The sequence below is a fragment of the Xiphophorus hellerii genome, chromosome 21 (genome assembly GCF_003331165.1).
Source record: "Xiphophorus hellerii strain 12219 chromosome 21, Xiphophorus_hellerii-4.1, whole genome shotgun sequence".
Lineage (NCBI taxonomy): Eukaryota > Metazoa > Chordata > Actinopteri > Cyprinodontiformes > Poeciliidae > Xiphophorus > Xiphophorus hellerii.
This window is the reverse complement of record NC_045692.1, coordinates 3053028-3073472: the sequence shown is the minus strand read 5'-3', so window position 1 is coordinate 3073472 and position 20445 is coordinate 3053028. Positions and strand designations below refer to the sequence as shown.

General features: G+C 43.0%; 1 protein-coding gene and 1 long non-coding RNA gene across 2 annotated transcripts in view; one reads left to right on the top strand and one right to left on the bottom strand.

The window, feature by feature from the left end:
* LOC116711714 (uncharacterized) overlaps positions 1 to 20362 on the bottom strand; it is a 67619-nt gene extending 47257 nt beyond the window's left edge. Inside the window, exon 1 of the long non-coding RNA XR_004337314.1 lies at positions 19767 to 20362. This is a non-coding gene — a long non-coding RNA (uncharacterized LOC116711714). The remainder of the gene's footprint in view (positions 1 to 19766) is intronic.
* The window catches only part of kcnh2b (potassium voltage-gated channel, subfamily H (eag-related), member 2b), a 220332-nt gene that overhangs the window by 154214 nt on the left and 45673 nt on the right, over positions 1 to 20445 (top strand). The gene's annotated exons all lie outside the window — the stretch shown is intronic.

Below are 20445 nucleotides of genomic sequence, written 5' to 3'. Positions count from 1 at the left end.
TCTGAAAACTGTGGTGTTAATCTGCCCCTAATGAGTCAGTCACATGTAAGAACTTTACTGTGCACTGACAGTCTTACACCGTATGTCTCTACCAGCGTTAGACTGAACGTGAAGGTCAGTTTTCCGGACGTTTCTAATCCATTTGGACCACTCTTTAGTCTACATGCAGAGTTAATTAATTGCAAGGTCTGTAATTAATTAATTGTATTTCAATTAAAAACTATATATCTGTAAAATAAGCAAGAATTTCCATTCAAAATTCATTTTTAATGCCAAATTATTGAATGGGCAGACATATGATCTTAATAACAAAGATAATTATTGTTTTTATTCTGTCATCCAGGTTACAGTGTGTCTACAGTGGCTTCACTTTGCCACTTTTCGATCACGGATTGAACGGTTTTCTGCGACATGTTCTAAAACAAATTCTCACCACACATCAGATTCCAAACCATGCATCATTTTCCTTCCATTTCACAATTATTCACTACTCTGCTGCAGATCTTTTCTAATACAAAGCTAGCAGGCCCCTTTTTTACCAGTCCAGGTATGTGAGTCCCCAGATATTGTTGCTCCTCACCCCCTCTCTGTGTGCTTCCACCCCACTGCCCACATCCAGCCCACGTTCCCTCCACTCTGTGTGTTTTCCTGTGGAAGGTGACTGCAGGCCTGTTGTGTTCCCTGTTGGCTGAGCCGGCTCGCTCCGGGGACGGCGGGTGACGGGGAAGCCTGTAGACAGACGCTTCAACGCCTAACAACCGCTAAGGACGCTTGTTCTGTGACCTTTTGGGAGGCTTCAGCCAAGTAGGGCGAGCTCTCCGTCTGGACGGTGATTTGAAATGTTTTCTACAGGGTTTCCAAGGCGAACTTAAAGGGACAGAACCCCTTTTCTTGCCAGTAACATGCTAATGCAAATCCCAATGTGAATGCTTGGCAGGTTATTAGGGTTTATTGTAGCACATTTTTTATTCAGTTTCATTATAGACCCGTCGTGAACCAGAACCCATTTTATTAGCTATTAATATTAATAAAACATAATAAATTAGACATTTGCTTCTAGATTCGGGGTCATCATTTTCATGGTGCTGCTTTAAAGCAGAGAAATGCTATTGCTTCTGCTCCGTTCTAGTTGAGGAAGTGTATGAAGCAAGAAGGGGTGTGTGTGTGAGAGAGAGAACAGAGATAATACGAAGGGTCATCTGAGCTGATAATCCACAGTTATTTTTTGTTATGAGTTGTTGTATTTTCTGATTCTGCTTCAAGATTCTGCGCATTTCTTTACTTTAACATCAGACTATAGACGTTGGAACGATAGCTGTAGTCAATAAAACATGTCAGAAGGGAAAACCGTCCCCTGCTCCATAGAGTTCAAGAATGAACCCTATGGATGATTAAAGAGAATTTTATATTCAGGTGAGAATGCTGCTCTGACACCCTTTTCTGAATTTGCCTTCTAATTTTTCAACATTGGCGACATTCAGCACTTTGTTGACTAGTACCTGCAAAACTTTATTGTTGTTCATGTTGAGTCATAGGTTGCTCTTTTCAACATGGCAGCATGCTGCTGTACAGAGTAAAAATCATTATCTTTTTGAGAAACCCAGCATCTTGTTTGGGAAGTTTTGTATGGATCAGTGCACCGCTGCTGGCATACCTGCAGAATCTAACGGTTGTTGAACACAGCTGTCTGCAGCTAACGCAGAGGTCAAGTCAAGCAATGAAAGCAAACCAAAACACTGCGTCGCAGCAGTTTTTATGTTAGCAGCTAATATTGTTTATATTGCTAATATTGCACATAAACATCCATCCATCCATTTCTGTACACATCTGTCCCTGGTGGTGTCGGGAGAGGTGCTGGTGCCTATCTCCAGCAAACATTCTGGGCGAGAGGCGGGGTACACCCTGGACAGGTCGCCAGTCTGTCACAGGACAAACAACCATGCAAACACACACTCACACCTAGGGAGAATTTAGAGAGACTAATTAACCTGGCAGTCATGTTTTTGGACTGCGGGAGGAAGCCGGAGTACCCGGAGAGAACCCACCATGCACAGGGAGAACATGCAAACTCCATGCAGAAAGACCCCGGGCTGGGAATCGAACCCAGGACCTTCTTGCTGCAAGGCAGCAGTGCTGGACATAGATTGCTCATGTTTGAAGTAAGACTAGCATTTTTTATAACCTCTTAGGCTTCCTAGGAGACATACGCAGCTGAGAATGCCTTTTAGAATGCAGTCTGTTGCCTAGTTAGTCTTTGTAACTTGGACAAAATAAGTTCCAATTTTCAATGACAGTTTTTAATTATTGTCAGAAGCTATTCAGGTGCAGAATTTGACTCTTGTCATCAAGTGAAATTATTAGTAGTCTTCTTTCAGTCAGCAGCAGGAGTGTTGCGCAAATCTACACACTTCTGAATGAACAATAGGACAAATGGTTTTGAATGACTTAAAGGCCTTCGTATACTTTATGACCGATGTCTCAAACATTCCTAGCTTTGAAACAGAAAGGTTAGCATTGGCTTTCTTACAAGATGACCACATTACATAGCAAAAAACACATCTTAAACTGCTAATTTTCCTAACTTTCAGAGGCAGCCAGCTATGCTAATGCTGTCTACTTATCACTGTATTCTTTTGTCTGGGTTTATACTTTGCAGCTTTGGGCTAAATGTTAGATATTAAATTTCTTTGTAAAAGACTGTTGCTGTGACTATAGCCTGATTATTATGCTCTTCTCAGTGATGAGTTGGAATTCACTCTGCTGAGCACTAAGGCTAGCTAACAGTTAGCATTCATTATTGGACTGATGTCTCCAAGACAGCTTCTAGTAGTATGAGCATCTTAATGGTTTTATTCAGAGGTGGGGACTCGAGTCACATGACTTGGACTCGAGTCAGACTCGAGTCGTTAAAATCATGACTTGAGACTTGACTTGAAAAAATGCTCAAAGACTCGGACTTGACTTTGACTTTCATGCCATTGACTTGGGACTTGACTCGACTTGAAGCTGTTTACTTGAAAAGACTTGATATTTTTTACTCAAAGTCTTAAAATTTAAAACGCATTATTTATAAAGTGGCGTCATTAATTAATTTCACTCATTCCGTATCAATATGCGCAGACAGTCACTATGTTTTTCCTCTCTCCTTATGTATGTATGTGTACGTAGCTGCAGCACAACCAATCAAATTAACAGGATTTGGACGTTTAAAAAAACGCGGCAAAGCTACAGAGCTCAGGGAACGAAATATGAAATAACCGCTCGAATATGCTTCCGCGAGTAATTTCTTTTGGCTACATAGGTTATGAACTTTCGACTAAAAAACGAACTGCAACTTGTAAAACATGCAAGAAGAGAATATCGGCTGGAGATGCCACGACGTCCAACTTTGTCCGGCATTTGAAGCTTCACAGAGATCGGTAGGTGGCACTTTTCTTTTGCTGTAAGATAGTTGACTTTAGCTAACTTCGTGTTAGCTTGTGTACTCCGGGTTAAATTGGTGATTATTTACCATAAATCCGGTCCTTCAAATGCCTCCACAAATAATGTGCACCGTGTTAGCTCAGGAAGCCGGTGGATAGTGAGCGGGGCTCCGGAACAGAAAGCAGATTCTGGACCTGAACACAGGGAACAGAGTCTCTCTGTCCCATCATGACGATGAGCCGGGTCTAGTATCATCTAAGGATGGTTGGTGTATTTGAAGACATCTACGTTGGAAAATTATATTGACAATATATTGTTTACTGCAGTCAGTGCATTAAGTCAACTGTTTTTGACTTAATGCACTGACCGGCGTGACTGTCACATGTCGCACAGAACCCATTTCCAAGTAGTACAGCTTTGCTGGGAAAAAAAAAAAAAAAGACCAAATACAGTGACTGTCCCAAATAAATTTTGTGTTTAGAATATCTGTCCCATATTTACGGAGGACTGAAACTAACATACTTAGAAATAAAAGCAGAAAAATAAATGCACCAGACCTTCCTGAGTTTACTTGTGATAACTTCATTTATACTTATTTCATTTTTTGAAAACTATGATTGTTGTAGTGTTGATGTTTATTTATGAATAGAAGGAGTAAACTGAAGTCAAATGTAATTCATGAAAGGCTGTAATTTATTTTCTGACATCTGTTTACTTCTGACAGATTTGAAGAATACCAGATGAATAAGAGGATCACAAATGAACCTCAAATACATATTTTAAAAAGAACAAATGGTCTAATATTTGAATTTTATGTATAATTGCAAATTATTAAAAAAAATAAATAAAAACGACTCGAAATGACTTGAAATTAAAGGTTCCTGACTTGAGACTTGACTCGACTTTTGCCTGTCTTTACTTGAGACTTGACTCGGACTTGAGGACAGAGACTTGAGACTTGCAACACAGTGACTTGGTCACACCTCTGGTTTTATTATTATTATTATTCTGTAATATCTTGCATTTTCTAGCACACCAACTGCAGACCTTATCATAGCTACAATTAGCAACATTTTGCATCACACCAAATTTCAGTGGAAGTGAAAAATATGAGAACTCAAAGCATTTCTGGAAGAAACCAGAGAGCCAGAAAATATAATTGTGGAGTAAAATCAAATGGATACATTTTAAATGTTAAATGTAAGAAACAACTGTGATTTCTAGTAATGGTTTAAAGTGAGAGAATTTTAAAAACTATGTTGAATGGTTGATTTAAACACAGTGAGGCTTATTTTGCACATTCTAACTTTGACTATGGTAGAAACTTTGGTCCAATTAAAGCCTAAATCCAAACTGTGGAGGTTAATGGAGTAATGACTGACAGAAAAGGGGAAACAGTGGTAAAGAAAACTTGAGCTACAGCTGAATCTGTACTTCAGTACGTTTTAGCCAATCAACCTATTTTTTTTAAATGATTTATTTGAATGTAGTTAATGTTGTCATCTCCATCTGCTGGTGCATAATTTATATTACAACACTTTTGACTAATATTCCCTCAGACAAGTGAAGAACAATATACTGTATAAATATATTTTTTTCAAATATATTAATATAAAAATCTGGATTAGTTTAGTTTCTACAAGAAATCAGACAGGTAAATAATGTAATTGTAGAGTTATGGAAAGTGTGGTTATGTTGCCATCTTTTCAGTTTTTATCCTCCATGTAATCTTCTTAACCATTTCTATCTCATAAGGCCTGTAACCACAAAATTGCATCAGCATTAAAGTTATGAGAAAACTGAGTCACAGGAGGTGAAATAAAAAAAAAGACTCAGGGATAAATATCCTGACATTGAAGGATGTAATAGTGTATGTTTCTATAATAGCGTTAGCTCAAATTAAGTTGGTAAAACTACAACCTTCTCTCCCCCAATAACAGAAATATTCCAGCAGTAGATGAATGGCGTGTTATAAAGTTCTGAACTTTCTGACTCTGAAGGTAATTTTGTTGGTTTTTCCTCAGTTTCAGTCTCCTTCCCTACCGCTCTGTATTTTTCCACCGGAGCCAGCCTGACCGACTCTACTCCTTTGTGGAGATGACACCTCTCTCTCTCTCTCTGTGTGTGTGTGGGCCCCCCATTCATTTTTTTATACCCTGCAGCATTAGTGACACAGAGATGATAAATGGAAAAAACCAGTCCAATTTCTCTGCTTTTGGAGCCTGATTCATTCCAGCTCAGTCGATAATGTGACAGAACTTTTATTCCCCCTTCGTTTGACTCTTCTCTGGGGGTTTCTTTCCAAAAGGTGTGTGCTGCAAAGTGATAGTCAGCATTATGAGGTATTTCTTTTTCAAGACAAGCCATCTGTATGCATTCATGGTACCTTTTTACTGTGTCACACAAATAAAGACTAAAGTGTTCCCAAAGGAGAGGCACAAAAACCTAATTAGTGTTCCCCTGTAGCTCTAAACTCCAGCAACTTGCTGTCATTCCTCTTCTTTGAGAACTCAGCCAGAGCAGCGATTCTAAAGAGCCACACGATGATAAATTTTCCTTTTCACAACTAGCCTTGGGTAATAATTATTTATAAGTTATAGAGTCCAGTTCCAGTTGGAGCAATGTTTAAAAGTGTAGACTCCAATACCTAATAACAATGTTTAAACCGATTAAACATTTTGCCATTGAAGCTGCATTATGTAACTTATATAAAAAATATTTTTTACACATTTGTTAAAACCGTAGCCACGTCATAACAATTATGCCATGAGACATAATCTGTGAAAAGATTGATCTCCTCCACCTTCCTGAGCTACTGTTGCAGTTTGAAGAAATGAACCGCTATTACCTAAAAACATCCAATCAGAGCCGGGTGGAGGGGCTTAGTGCTGTCAATCAACCTCATTTACTCGCTCCTTATTGTGCTAATGGCGGAAAAACAACTTCACGCTACAGGAAAATTGTTTATCCGCAGTCATCGGTGGCCATGTTAACTAGCCTTAGCATTCACAACCAGGCCTGTTAGCTTCAGCGTAGCACAGAGCAAGGAGAAGAGAGAGGGATGAGCAGCTCCAGAAGGAGGGGTTATTGATAACGCTAAGACCCTCCCCCTGACTGATTGGTTGTTTTTAGATACCACTGGTAGAAGGCAGAGGAGCTCAAAGTTTTTCACAGATTATCTGTCTCATACCATACTGCCACAACATAGTGACAGTTTGAACACATTTATAAAAAAAATATTGTTTTGTAAAAGTTATATACCGCAGCTTTAAGAGCTGATTTAGGACACATTCACACTAGCCCTGTTTAGTCCGTCTGCCCAGAAAGTCCAGTTCGGTTGGGCAGGTGTGAACTCTGAAGCGGACCAAAACAGCAGACTCTGGGACCGACCCAAGTCTTGACTTGGTTGAAGTGAACTCCGGTGCAGTTCAAATGTGAACGCCAAGGGTACTGAGACCTTCAAAAACAGGAAGTTTACTATAGCACGGGCATTCTGGGTAAATACAACCAAAACAAACGCGCTAGTCTAGCGTTAGTGGAAGAAATGACTTGTGGTCTTTTGCCAAAGACAAAAAGAAATCGTACAGTGAAGAAGGAAGTTGCGCTCAGCGTCTTCTTCATGTTGTTTCCTTCAGTGGTTTTTGGTACAGCACCACCACAGGCAAAGAGGGGAACAGATTTTTAAACTTTTTTTTTTGGTTTGACACACTGCAGTGTGAACAGCACCAGAAATGGAATAAAAGTTGCAATTTTGGTCCCCAATCAAGCCGGGTCTACCGGATATCAGCTGTGAAAACACCCTGACACTCTGAAGCTGTGAACTCATGTTAGGCATCCAGAGATGTTTGTCCCCAGACCAAAACAAGCTTCACGCTCTTAACAAGCTTCACGCTCTTAAAATCTGATGAAAATTTCCGAGCTGTTTCTCTTCTGGATACATTACAGCCCAAGGATTCCAGTCAAATCAAACTGTTGCCGTCCATGAGCCCCAGAGACGGGCCGTAGCGATTTGCCGTTGTGTCAGCTGTCCCACCCTCGTTCATCAAGACGACAAACGACTCGCGGGTGGGCGGAGCCATCCATCAAAGTGATATGCACCTTGGCATTATATTGGGTGTCGTGAAGCTCACCTGAAGTAGATGTTACTCCTAAATCAAAAGCATTTTAAAATAAAAAATATTACATGGAGGGCAAAATAGCTGAAAATGTGGCTTCAGTTTGTCAGTGAGCATGATACAGTCTTCTAAGACTATTCACAGATTACAAACACACACTGAAGTTTTTTATTAGAATTTGTAACAACTTAACACAAAATAATGCATATTTGTGAAGTGGAAGGAAAGAGACATAGTTTTTAGAACTTTGTTTGCAAATAAAAATTTAAAAACTGTAGCATAACTTTGTGGAACCACCCTTTGACTCTGATACATCTGGTGAAACCAGATGTCTTTTAAAGGCACCTTACTGCTAAATTCCATGTGTGCAGTTAAATCTCTGTGTACATGGTGTTTATTGATTTTGAGATGGGAGAAAGTTCTGGATAAGTTTAGAGCTTCTATTGTCTGAAAATAAAAAAATTGACACAAGACCTGACCTTCCACCTAAATGGGCAGCTGGGGTTAAAGTTGACATTAATTAGAGAAGTCATTTTGATTTAATTAGGAATGCGAGAGGCAGCAGTAATGGGTATTGGTGACAATGTTCTCGATCCATAGAGACTATTCTATCTAGTTCCAAATTTTGTTCTTTGAGCGACATCATGCTTTATTTATTTTACATTACATTTAGAATTTCCAATTTGCATTTCTGATCCATTTGAAAGAATGTTTGTTGCAGTTTTATTTTGTCAGTTTCTTAATTACTTATTCTACTTCGGCTCTTATACTCCTAATTGCATTGACTGAACAAATTAAAGTTGTTTTTACATGTTTGGCCCAGCTTGTGACGCTATTTGTGTATTTAAGTGTGCTACGTTGGTGCAGAGTTATCAAATAAATTTGTAATTCAGTACATTTCTGTCTGTGTTTTAAAAAAGAAACGTTTAAAGTCAGTTCAGTAAATTTTCTGTATCGCATTGTTATCGGCCTATACTACACTTCAGATATCTGTATCGGATGTGAAAAAAATGGATCGGTTCATCTCTAAAGAATACCGTAATACACCGTAAGACTACAGGTTTTCCATAAACCTTGCTAGCAAGTTTGAAATGCAGTCTACTCCAATTAAGAAGTGAATTATATTTTCGTTACATTGATAAGTATATGGATGAATTTCACCATGTAGTTTAGCTTCACTTTATGCTACTTAATCGTGTTTTTGTTGCCCAACATGTTGCATCGTGGTGATAAAGAACATGGACAAACACTCTGGTGAAAAGCCATCCACCCACAAGCTTCCATTGCCTAACAGGAGAAATGTGTCATACCACAGCAATGTCCTCCCCTGATTGGCGCTACAGCGGTGTGACCCTCTCTGCGCTCTCTCTGGCTCTGTGCAGGTCATTAGAATAAACGACGAGCAGACCTCGTATGAATTATGCGTCATGCGTGTTTTTGTTGCCGGGGATAAAAGAGGCCCGGTTTTTCTCTCGGGCCACTACACGGGAATATAAATTGGAATGAATCATCACTTTTCAGAGGCCGTCTGATAATGTGTACAGATTTATTTGTTTGTTTGTGTGTGTTCATTCCGCATGAAGCTGGTTAGTGTGAATCTGAAACATCGCTAAGAGAGAACTCTCCTCTGAATACATGCAGGATGCTGGCAGAGATATTTAATATTTTATGGAATCTTGGTGAGAAAATGTTGCGGCTGCTCGATGTTTAGAACGATGTGGTGGTCAAAAAAAAAAGACTTGTTGCATGTTTTTCTAAACGCTGCACTGTTTAAAACTTGTGCACGTCAATAGATGCCATTGATAAATATTTGTTTTAAAGAAGTTTAACTTTAATATTTAAACTACACAAGGGATCAGGAATATGTTAGCCGTTGCTTAGGATACCCTTCAAAGCAAGCTAGAGATGCAGTGCTAATGTTCAAAAATCTAAAAGTAACCCACAAAACGACAGACCGCAACGACCAATCAGGTCCGACCTTCCCTATAATCAGAACTCAGAGAGGTCAGCGAACATCTCTGCAGACCCCACACATGCTGGACACAAACTCGTTTTACTTTTACAGAGTATTATCTGTTAATAACATGCAGACCAGTAAGAAGTGTGTTCAGGTCAGAGCAGCTGAACTGTTCATAATTAAAGTGTGAGCATTTAATTTCATTGCTTCTGTGTAGTTACTGGGAGAACAGTCAGGTTTTTATCACTGCAGAGAAAAAGTAACATGTATCCATCTGCTTCATGTGTGACTGCACAATATTGATTCTCCCATTGTTCAGCTTATTGGGGCAGGATTAAGTAAAATGGACTTTTCCAAATTTTTCATCATGTTATTTCCTCATTTAAAACATTCGTGGAGTGTTGCTTTGACTCTTTCATGCATGTTTGAGCAATCCTGTCATCTCCATGGTAACTATTCAGCTGTGCCAAACGCCTGGGTAGACATAGCAACGCCTTTGGAGACGCAGATCCTCCTCAGAGCTGCACTTTCCAAGCTCCCGTCTCACAGAGCATTATTTGTAGATTACATGTACAAATAACTTCCACAACTTCCTCCTCTGCTCCTTCAGACTAGCCAACTACAATTAGCAAACACCTAGTGGAGCTGCACCTGCTGAGCTCGTTGCAGGAGCTACTTCTCAGCTCAATGCTGGTAAAAGCATTGTTAAAGGGTTAATAGAGGAACCATGTTGTGATGATTTCCTGAAGGTGGAGTTTCAGGAAGAACAGGGGCTTTTAAAGAGACAGAGGCCTGATTTTAAGGGGTTAAATGGCAAAGTTTTTAAAAAAATCATATTTGATAAATGTAGCATTTTATTAACATTGTTAACTCTGAAAATATGCAAGCTAAGCTTTAGTTTTTGCCACTACATTTTAATAAGAAACTGAAAGCGGAATTTTTGAGGTGCTGATGTCCTAATGGGCTTCCATAAACAAATTCCACCTGCAGCTAACTCCTGTTTTATTCACACTGGGGCTAAAAGTGAAGCCTGCGTCTGTTTGAAGAGCCTGTTGCCCTTCACTTACTGTACCCGCTTTAGAGACGCTAAACATGAATAAGTCTCATCACACCCCTGATGGATGATTTTGCCCGGCTACTTCACAGTTCGTCCATCAAATTAATGTGAATCTCTACCTCTGACAACTGCATGCCTGCATGCATCAACATGCAGTCATGCAGTTACTTACAAGGAGGAGTTCTTGTTGCCGCCATATTAATAATGACTCTCTTGGGCTGCCCTTGTGGCTGAACGGATCTGTGGAAAGATGTTTCAGCTTTTAGGCCCCGTCATGTTATATTTATGTCTTTCATAAGCAATGGCAAAAGTTTTAATGCACTTTTTTTATTCATTTACACTGTCACCACACTTGGCACAAAAACTACAGGAGTTTTATACTCAAATACACAAGCCAGTTTATTCTAGTTTTACTTGAAAGAAGCAGCTTGTAGAGAAGTAACTGTGTAAAGATGTCAGGGAATCCCAGAGAGAGATTTGCTAATTATACTTAATTCCATGTTTAAGGATGACAGAGAAAGCTTTGTTGACATATTTAAAAGCTTATCTTCCCCCTGCCTTGGAGATTTGTAGAAGTACGAAACATTCCTAAAACCTCAGTGTAAAATCTCGCTGTATACACTCATTTTTCTTCATTTGAACCTTTTGTCTTGGATGAGTTGCTTAGCAATCCAATTTGCACTTTGTTGTGTACCAGACTGAACAGATTGCACTCTAAGTGTCTATCATAAGACAGTTATCCTTTACGTATCGCTGTCTAACATCTGCCACGGTCTTTGTTGCGTGATGGATCGGCTTTTTCCGTCTCGTTCCGATCATTCTGTCCAAGCTGGGAAGAACTCCCAGCATCTTTAATGGTTCCTCTGTTTCCATTAGTCATTTTAACAAGCCGTCACCACTTCAGATCTGAATCCCAAAGTAGAATCCATCTGAAGTTCTGTTCCATTTGTCTGATAACCACAGAGATGGCTCGCAGTCCCCAGGCTGGTAGGTAGCTAATCCATGCAGTGTCTAATTAGAGAATTCACTCACAGAATTGAATCCTTATTATTAGGATTTCATGTGATCGGCATACACTCTAATTTAAGCAAAATTTCTATTTTTTTTTTCCCCCCTGAAGCTTGTCTTTCAGGGCAGAGAGGCATAAATTTGTTCAGGAATCTGTTCCTGAAACATGGTGGTGGCAGCAACATGCTGGGGGACAAGGAATCTTGTCAGAGTTAAGGCGGAGCTTAATACAAGTCAAGTTTGTTTCTATAGCACATTTCAGCAACAAGGCAGTTCCAAGTACTTTATATGATACAAATATGACACAATAACCAAACATTACATATTGTCAAATTTCTACTGTAAATATTCAGCATATCACATAATAGAATGATTTAGGGTCAGAGGTCAGCAATCTCTTAAGTCCAAAGAGCATTTTAGCCCAAAGCTGTTTGTTTAGAACCATAGAATCATCTTAGAATTTTCAAAAAATAAAATTATTTTTTTTAAAACAATATGTAGTAATATATAATGCATAAAATGTTTTGTGACACTAAAATAAATTGTATTGGTTAAGATCTCAGAATGAGTTTATACTTTTATGAGGTGAATGGTGTGTTGACCAGTGGAGTCCTTCTCATATTTATATTTACCTTTAGAATGGTAGCCGGTCAATTTCATAGATGGATAGATAGACAGAAACTTGACCTGGTACAAAATAGAGATTAATCTGTTGAAGAATCTCTATGCTGATATGAAAATATGGGCCGTTATAGATATCTGACGTTATCTTTGCTGTTGTGGCTTATAACAGATATTTACTGATATTTTGTATATTGTATATACAGTATTTTCCAAGCAATCCACAATCCTGCACTGCATCACTTTCCATGTCACATGACCAGCCACCTACATTTGCTCTCCATACATTTTAAGGATTAATATTGGGCCAGGTTTCTTTATCGGACCGATAAATATTAGCCGATACCGATGCTGATGCGGATAAATTTTGCTGAGCTGTTTTGGGGAATAAAAATGGGCAAAGTTTCCAAAGTTTGTAGTATGTCAAAATATGAAACCTTAAGGTGTGAATACTTTTTCAAATTCCAGCAGATGAATGTGTGCAATAAGAACCCACAGTCATTAACAAAGCCATCAGTGGCTGGTTTATGTAAGTTGAAGTTGCATAAAGGCTGCTGCAACTCTGCAGGCGTAGAGTATTATCAGGTAGTCCACTTAATGACGAACAAATGGACTCCCTGTGGAAAAATAGAGCCACAAAGAAAGAGAAGGAGCAGAAAGCCAAGATGGGGATAGAGGAGAAAGTTAATGACGGAATGACATCGGCTCCCTCGGCGATGTCTTCTCATGGTGCGTTGTGATTTCCCGACCAGGGAGGGGAGCTGCTGGCTCCCAGATAGAAACAATCCCAGCAGAGTTCTCCGTTCCGATCCGGCAGCATCACACAGCGCTTCATCTGGAGACTAAAGCTCCTTATCAATGCCCCCATAACCGATATTGATGTGTTGTCCTGCACTTAAACTAACATCTAGCCCAGCACACTGTAAAAGTCAGCGTCTTTGGGTGATTATGTTGGCTGTGACTCCTTCCAGAATTTGCAGCCATCTGTGTGAATCTGAGACTAAGCAGTCATCAAACAAGATTTCTTTTTGTTTTCCCCACATCCATCATTGACACACACTTCCCCCCCCCCCAGGTCTTCATATCTGCTGGCTGTGATGGCAAACCGCAGCTGAGCAGCTTACGCTATAAGAGGTTTACTTCTTAACCCCCAGCCTATTTCCTTCATTCCTTTCCTTTATTCTTTTGCGTACTAACGTGTCCTGTGATTGTGTATCCTCCCATGTTCGCTGTCCTCCTCTGGCCTCTTTTATCACACTCCACCCTCATCTGTTTTCCTCTGCCCATTTCTTTCACCTCCTCTCTGCACCACGCTCCAACCTCTCTCTTTCTCTCCTCCACTCCAGGTTTAAATTTAGATGGGAGTGTCTCTTCGCTGTATCCAGGCAACTTGTTCCCCATATGTAAAGTGCCAGTAGTGTTCAAATCCTCCTCCTGGCCTGATCTCCTTCTAGCTTGTATACCCAATGTCTTATTTTTCTACCTTTTTTGCGTCTCTTTTCCCCTTATGCAACTGTGTTGTTTTTGTTTATGCACTATGGTTAAGTAGTCATGTGGTGTGTGCGTGTGTGTGTGTGTGGGCGTGTGTAGCTCTGGCCCAGAAAACTGAGAGCATTATTTACCCCCGGAGTTACGAGCTGTCCTGGGAGAGAAAGGGCAAGCGGAGAAATCTTTGCACCCAGCCAGTTCCCAGACCTCAGAGATCGTCACTACAGCAGTTAGAGAAGTAATTACACCATCAGACAGTTGGTCAGGTGTCCAGGATTTCATTAAGCCACTTATTTAACTTACATGTACAAAGACGTGCACGAGTTTCCATCCCTCTTGAACTTTTGAACACTTTGACATGGCACAACCATACTGTTTACCAGATTTTAAAAGAATTACAGTACAACATTTTGCGTGATGGTGTAGTGGAAGAAAAGGAAACCTTGTTTAAATACAGTGGACTCCCACCTATTTGTGAATTTTTCACGCTTAATTATTTGAGGAAAACTTGCGTGGTATAACGTGGATCACTGGAACAGGCTTTGTTCGTGGATCTTTTGAAGAGCATGTCTAATATATTCAAAATATTCAAAAGAAAATACAGCTTGGGAAGCTGAAATTGTCAGGATCTGTGTTTTTCTGTGTTTATTTAGAGTTTTCTGTGTCCTTAGTCTCTTCGTTGTCCTGTCCTCCCCTTGATTGTTCCCAGGTGTGTCTCGTTTCTGTGATTACCCTCCCGTGTATTTAACTCCACCTGTGTTCCTTGTTCCTGGTCGGGTCCTCGTCAATGTTAGCTTCTTTGTCGTCAGTGTGTCCTTGTTCCTGCTGTTCGTTGTTTTGACTGGTTTTTCATCATTAAATCCTCATATTCATCATTCCTGGGTCCGCTGCATTCTGCCTCACCACTCTCACCACCCGCACCCCGTGACAGAAGGACCCGACCAAAAGTACGGTGAGGCACGCTATTACATCATGGACCCAGGGGGCTTGCGGAAAACCATAAAAGACTATGTCGAAGAGGTGGCAAGGCCATACTCCGCCCGTCACCGCCTGAACATAGCCACACGCCTGGTGATCATGCTGGACGAATGGATCCCGCGACTTCCGCATCTGGGGCTGGCGGAGTTGCAACAGGAGGCAGAGAGGGAGTGCCTGACGGCGGCTGCCGTGCTGAGAGGTAACCCTCTGCCTCCCAATCCGCACAGTTTCTCCGCCAGCCCAGATCCAGCTCCAGCTCCGGGACCAGCACCCCCAACCGGCGCAGACGGCGCACCCGAGGCCGAATCAGCCGGCGTTCCAGCCGGCGCACCCGAGGCCGTTTCAGCCGGCGTTCCTGCCGGCGCACCCGAGGCCGTTTCAGCCGGCGTTTCAGCCGGCGTTCCTGCCGGCGCACCGGAGGCCGTTTCAGCCGGCGTTCCTGCCGGCGCACCGGAGGCCGAATCAGCCGGCGTTCCTGCCGGCGCACCGGAGGCCGTAGCAGCCGGCGCACCAGAGACTGAGACTCCCAGCGTTCCTACCGAGACTCCCAGCGTTCCTACCGAGACTCCCAGCGTTCCTACCGAGACTCCCAGCGTTCCTACCGAGACTCCCAGCGTTCCTCCAGAGACCCTGACCTCCAGCGTTCCTCCAGAGACCCTGACCTCCAGCGTTCCTCCAGAGACCCTGACCTCCAGCGTTCCTCCAGAGACCCTGACCTCCAGCGTTCCTCCAGAGACCCTGACCTCCAGCGTTCCTCCAGAGACCCTGACCTCCAGCGTTCCTCCCGAGACCCTGACCTCCTGCGTTCCACCCGAGACCCTGACCGCCAGCGTTCCACCCGAGACCCTGACCACCAGCGTTCCACCCGAGACCCTGACCGCCAGCGTTCCACCCGAGACCCTGACCGCCAGCGTTCCACCCGAGACCCTGACCGCCAGCGTTCCACCCGAGACCGAGACCGCCAGCGTTCCACCCGAGACCCCCAGCGTTCCACCCGAGACCCCCAGCGTTCCGACCGAGACCCCTTGTGCTCCGACCGAGACCCCCTGTGCTCCACCAGAGACCCTGCCTCGGGGGGCTCGTCGTCGCCGTCTGTGGGCGGCCCCCGGGACTCATCGCCACCTCCAGCGCCGGGGACGGCCGCCGGACCGCCTCCGGGGTTCCCGCCTCCAGCGCCGCGGACGGCCGCCGGACCGCCTCCGTGGTTCCCGCCTCCAGCGCCGCGGACGGCCGCCGGACTGCCTCCGTGGTTCCCGCCTCCGTGGTTCCCGCCTCCGTGGTTCCCGCCTCCGTGGTTCCCGCCTCCAGCGCCGCGGACGACCGCCGGACCGCCTCCGTGGTTCCCGCCTCCGTGGTTCCCGCCTCCGTGGTTCCCGCCTCCAGCGCCGCGGACGGCCGCCAGACCGCCTCCGTGGTTCCCGCCTCCAGCGCCGCGGACGACCGCCGGACCGCCTCCGTGGTTCCCGCCGCCGCGGACGACCGCCAGACCACCTCCGTGGTTCCCGCCTCCTTTGCCTCCGCCCACCCTGTGGGTAGTTTTTTGTTTGTTTATGGACTCTTGGCCCTCCCTGTGTTTCCGCCCACAACGGTGGGTTGTTTTTTCTGAACTCTGGCCCCCCGTCCAGCGCCCCTCCGCCCACCCTTGTTGTGTTTTTGTTTTTTGGGCATCTGGTAGCCGCCCTTGAGGGGGGGGTACTGTCAGGATCTGTGTTTTTCTGTGTTTATTTAGAGTTTTCTGTGTCCTTAGTCTCTTCGTTGTCCTGTCCTCCCCTTGATTGTTCCCAGGTGTGTCTCGTTTCTGTGATTACCCTCCCGTGTATTTAACTCCACCTGTGTTCCTTGTTCCTGGTCGGGTCCTCGTCAATGTTAGCTTCTTTGTCGTCAGTGTGTCCTTGTTCCTGCTGTTCGTTGTTTTGACTGGTTTTTCATCATTAAATCCTCATATTCATCATTCCTGGGTCCGCTGCATTCTGCCTCACCACTCTCACCACCCGCACCCCGTGACAGAAATACCCAAACCTAATGCAACTTCACATGCTCTTAATGTTTGCAAAGCAGATAATCCAGGAGCGCCATTTATTTCACTTGGCGCTAAATGACTATATCCCCAAGATGTGGAAATGTAAATGTCTGTACATTTTGCAGTATAATTGAGTTACAGCTCGTGTGGTTGGGGTTGTCACATTGTCAACTAGCCTCAGTCTGAAAAGCAATGTGTATGCCACAAAACCTAAAGCAATAATGGAGGACGTGGAAGCAGTGTTAAATGATCTGCTCAGTCTTTGACTTTCTGACAGACTCTGTTGTGAGTTTGTACAAATGGCGCGTTGGATATTGTATGGCTATCGGTCTTGACACACAACCAGCGACTCCACCCCATAGCCAATCGATGGCCAACAATCTTCTGTCGTTAGCCCGACTCCACAAATAGGTTCCAAAAAAGGGGTTGGTACCATGTAACCGTTACTAAAGGAAACCCCATATGACCACATAAAGCCAAGATGAGCCACACTAGTACACTAGAGGAAGAGGGCCATTCACTTCTGCGGTAGTATTGAAACATTCTACATGATTCTGCATTCTTACTACTCTGGCTGGATCCAGAGCTGAATCCGTCCTTGAAGCTCGTTTGTTTTGTCTGTGAGATTTTAAGACTCATTCTGCGGATGGTTGAGATTTCATAGTCAACCGTTCCAACAGCCTAAATTTCTCCTGACAAATTCTTTCATTTCCCACAACCTGAATGGATGCTAGCAAGCTTGATGTTTGCTCATTTGGAAATTGAAGTGACAATTTGGATGTTATTTGAGCCTCTGCTCCCTTATGGAAACAACTGCCTCATTCCTAAGCCGTTCATCACAACAAGTGGCCACAAATCAAAAGTAGAAGCAATAATCCTTCAATACTTTAATCCTTTAAAGTGAAAAATGATAACGAAAATTTAAATTTTTTGACAATTACAACTGTTGGAGCCAAAATTGAAATTGAACAATCAATTTGATTAGCTATGAGATGTATCACATAACATTTAGGTGGTCATAGTTTGAAATTTGGAATCATAATTTGACAAAATATTTAAAATTTCACTGAGAATGAATTCTTTTGGGAATACTTGCGGGTATTTACCCCAGACTTGTGAGAACCACTCAGAAAGACAGCACAGGTCTGTTTGTAGAAGACTGATGAAGAGCTTAAAATCATTGACTAGTAATGTGAGTGGGGGCGTGCAGGGGTGTGTGTGTAGCCCGACTTCTAACTAGACATTAATTAGAGACTTGAGAGAAGTGCACACCTCTGTGTGTGTGTTTGCCTGTTTGTTGTGATACCATTAGGACAGGTGCAGTTCCTATAAGTGGCAATAGCAACCCATCAAATCCACAGCTAGTTCAATTTATCACCAGGCCAGCTGGGTCCTAATTATGAAGCTGCTGTCACACACTCCCACTCTGTTTCTCTCTACCACTCAGGATCTTCCTCACATGATGATACAAAACCCAACCGGTTTGTTTAAAAAGCTACATTTTTCTCTACCTGCCAGAGTTTTCGTCATTAAGAACGGCTCCACTGTATGAATAATTCGGTTAATAAAAGCCTGTGGCTAAAGAGACGGCCAGCACAGCGAATCTAAAGCAGAGAGGTTTTGTTCACAGCACTTAAAGGTCTGGCTGTGTGGCAAAAGAGCCTGGACAAAAGAGTTCCCTGGGCCTATTTATAGGATATGAGAGAAGAACAGTGAGCTTTCTGGAGCAGCTAAGTCTTCTCTAACCTCAGTAAAACTTTTGTGGAGCATACAGGTGTGTTAACGATGACATAAGAGGCCAATGGTTGTTCACTATTAATCTTGAAGGGGTTATAAAGCCATTAATAAACAATTTGTACTCCATCATTCTACAGGGAGAAGAAATACGTTCAAGATTACCAGTATGTAAGTAGTAGAAGACCAAAAATACGTATATTTTTTTGGAAGGGATATTAGTAGAAAGCCATGTTGCTTTAAAGAAAACATAAAATGTATTTCTTTAGCCAGACAAAACTTGTCTTATGGGAGTGTCCTAGGTATTGCCTACCTATTCACAGCTGATGCTGGGTAAGTGGGGTTAGTGCAAAGTAATGTTAATGAACAGTCTTTGTTGACACCCTCATTTTGCTCATTGATGTATTCTTTGAAACTTCGAGGCCTGTTTCCTCACTAGTCTTTTGTGCAGAGAGCCGATGTTCAAATGGCCATATTGTCTTTATTTATTCTTCATCTCAATGTGTTTGACATAATTTCAAAGCTTAGAGTGAATGAGGTAGAATATATCTGGAGAAAGTTTGGACCATTTGGGGGGTCATTTGACTGAGGTGTGCTGAAGCAGAGACACTTCTAAAAGTTGCAGGACAGAGGCTCTTGAGGACTTGAGTTGCCCACCCCTACTTTAGAGGATTCCCAGGAATGTCCCATTGGGAGCAAATCAGAACTCCCTCCAGAGACTGTATCCCTTCCAATTTATTTGGATGCTTTGGAATTAGCTTCAGAGTGTTGCTGGGAAGAGGAATGTAAGGGTTTCCCAGCCAGACCTAATGCCCCCATTAACCCAATATCAGATAAGTAAAGGAGAATAGAGGCATGGATGATATTATGTCGAGAGGACTTTTATTACTCAAACCTGTCAGTGTGTTGCCTCACTCAGAGGTGCATTTCTTGGCAAGTAAAAATATAAATTGCCAGTCAAACCTCAGTAGAAATGTTGATTCAGCTGCAGGATTATTTTGGCCACAGTCGGCACAATTCTTTGACTTGGTTATGTAATATTTCTTTCTGGGTTGTGCTTTACAGAGGATGATCAAGATATTCTAATCACAACAAACCAGCACCAAAACACTGCATTCACATACTGTAGATACATGCACACTGTTATCTCATCCTTCACTCTGTCCCCCTCTCACCACTTTTTCTGTATCTCTCTCTTTTTCTTTCTCTCTCTCTCAGAACTCCTTCTTTTCTGATTACCCTCAACACAGCATCTCATCTCTTTTGTGCACAGGCTTATATTTTTTTTCCTCTCATCGAAACACTTCCCTTCTCTCGCTCCTTTTTGCTCTGCCACTCTCTCATTCGCAGTTGTACAAGTAATACCTTCAGCAGCCGAACGCCATCGTGGCTCCTTCTCCGTCTAACGGAAACCCACTCTCCTGTTGCCTGCATCCTCAGTCTCTTTTCTTCTCTTCATCTCCTCTGTTGCGTTCTTTGGGTCTTGAGTGATTCAAAGCCATTAGCAGCCAAGAAGCAATCCGCCAGAGGGCTGTTGCAGTGGAGGGGGCAGTTGAAGAAACACATTGAGTGGAAGAAAATGAAAGTGACGCTGTTGGTGGTTTAAGAAGGAACCACGGGACAGCTGAGGGCTGATCTGAACATTCCAAGAAGAGATCAGAGCTGAGGCTGAAGACGGATGTAGGTACAGCTGGATCAGAGTGGGAGTCGTTTTCTAGAAGACAAGAAGCAGAAGATTGGAATGACCATCCTCCTCTTGTGTGACATGTGACTGCATCACCAGAGATGAGGCTCAGTCTGCGGCGCTCTACGGCTTCTTTGTCAACTTTGCGCGACAGCCTCTTTGTCGCCAAAACGCCGCGCAGTGAGCTCTCTGAACGGGTCCACGTGGCTGGTGGTCTCCCCAGCCTGAGGGACCTCCCTGACCCTTACCCCTCTGCGGTGAGCCGCCGCTGAGGACCATGGTCCTGCCTTCACTCCTCAAGCTCCTTAACGTCTTCCTGCGCCAGTCGACCTTTACAAAAACCGCCGTCGCCGGTCAGCT